This window comes from Echinops telfairi, unplaced genomic scaffold (genome assembly GCF_000313985.2).
Source record: "Echinops telfairi isolate 266 unplaced genomic scaffold, ASM31398v2 ScPeMD7_7407;HRSCAF=8445, whole genome shotgun sequence".
Classification (NCBI taxonomy): Eukaryota; Metazoa; Chordata; class Mammalia; order Afrosoricida; family Tenrecidae; genus Echinops; species Echinops telfairi.
This window is the reverse complement of record NW_022111307.1, coordinates 4,525,666-4,527,795: the sequence shown is the minus strand read 5'-3', so window position 1 is coordinate 4,527,795 and position 2,130 is coordinate 4,525,666. Positions and strand designations below refer to the sequence as shown.

General features: G+C 43.2%; 1 pseudogene; it reads left to right on the top strand.

The window, feature by feature from the left end:
- Window positions 1–652: 652 nt before the first annotated feature.
- Window positions 653–1,499, top strand: LOC101640220 (annotated as a pseudogene).
- Window positions 1,500–2,130: the final 631 nt, after the last annotated feature.

The window sequence follows — 2,130 nt, the reverse complement described above, 5'->3', positions numbered from 1 at the left end:
TATGTTTAAATGAGGGTGGCACATATTGAATTGTAAGCATTTTAGTTTTATCCTGTTAGGTACAGATATGATTTTATTATTGTTGAAAATTATATGTGGTTCCAGAGTTATGTGAACAACAAGGGGTGGTCTGTGGTAGTTATATAATCATTTGTCAATTTGAGGATTAAGAATGTACGGGTAGAGTCTAACCTGTCAATCAGATCATAGCCAATGAGGCCTCTGTGTGGGCATTGCCTTCTCCTGATAATTCTGGGAAATCTGGGATTTTCTTCCTTGGAGGCAGGAGACACTCTCTCTCTGTCACACCCTGGTAGACAAAGAAGCTGACAAGACACACAGACCCACCCTGATGCAGAGACCCCTGCCAGTGCTGAGATGTTTCCAATGACACTGGATCTAAAGACTTTCTACTCACTGGTCTGTGATCTTCTACATTAGTCATTATTGCATGTTTCATGAGTTTGAAGAGGACTTTGTAGATTGATATCGGACATATGGACAAATATCGGACTTATGGACTTGATGTGGACTGGGCTGTGAAGTTTCTTCAATGTTCAATCACTCTTGTCTATATATCTCTTTCTTATACACATATGTGTATCCATGGATTTGCTTCTCTAGTCCACCTAGACTAACACACACTCCCACTTGAGATTAGGCCCAGCAGAATCAGAAAGTAGTGATGGTACTAGGAGATTACATGGGTACCTCCTGCCATGAGTGCTCTAGGGGCACCCATGTGCATGCTGAAGTACAGAAGCTGCCATTGGGAGGCTCCCCATATCCTCATGGGTACCCCAGGCCATGTATTCAGCATGCTTAATTGAAAATATATATCTCACAAGTATATCAAGATGTTTGTGCTGGATGAAGCCAATGAAATATTAAGCTGTGGATTCAAAGACCAGATCTATGACATATTCCAAAATTTCCGTCACAACACCTAGGTAGTTTTGCTGTTGGCTCCAATGCCTTCTGATACGTCGGAGGTGACCAAGAATTGACCTGGAGGGTATCGGTCAACTCTACATCAACAGGGAGCATGGGGAGTGGAAGCTAGACATGCTGTGAGACTTGTATAAAACCCTCACCATCATGCAGGCAGCATCTTCAATATGAGCCAGAGGGAGGTTGTCTGGATCACTGAGAAGATGCATGCCCAAGACTTTACTGTTTCCGCTGTGCATGGAGATCGGGACCAAAAGGAATGGAATATGATTATGAGAGAATTCCATTCTGGTTCTATCAAAGTACTGATTCTCGCTGACCTACCGGCCAGAGGCATTGATGTACAGCAAGTTTGTTCAGTCAGCAACTATGATCTTCACGCCAACAGGGAAAACTATAGCCATAGAATTGGATGTGGTGGACATTTGGGCCATGAGGGTGTAGCCATTCACAGGGTGACAGAAGACCAGAGGACTCTTCAAGACATCGAGACCTTCTACAGCACCTCCACTGAGGCGGTGCCCCTCAATGTTGCTGACCTCATCTGACAGGAGGGGCTATCTGCTCTGCTGCCTAGCCCTGGCCAGGGCTTAATCTTGGGGGGCTGAGGAGGAACAACAGGAATGGGGAAAGGAAAGAGGGCCAAGGGATGGGCATCTTGTCTTTTTCTTTTTTTTTTAATTTTCCTTTGACTAAATGTCACTTTTTGAGGCAATAAATAAATGAGGATGGAAGTGGAAGGTGGAGAAGTATAGACTTTATCTTATGATTAATTGAGATGAAAATGTATTTCAGAGAAACAGGTGCAAAGGTAATAACAGGGTTTATGGACTGATCTCCTGTGGTTTATAAACAGATAATGATATCCCTGGCCATTTGTATGGTTTAAATCCATCTGTGAAGACTGAACAGGACTGGCATGGCTGCTTTGACCTTTTGCTTCAAGCAAAACCTTAATTTAAATCATAACAAAAATGACATGAAACAATTGCAGTGCATCCTGTATTAGTAGGTCAGTATTAGAAAGGAAGGATACAGGAATAGAGCAGCTGGTGGTTTTGAACTGCTAACCTTGTGGATGGAAACACAATGCAGAATCACTATGCCACCAGGGCTGGGGAGATGAGCCAGTCAGGGTGTGATGTAGCAATGATGAAAAATACAGCTTTCCTCTAGTTC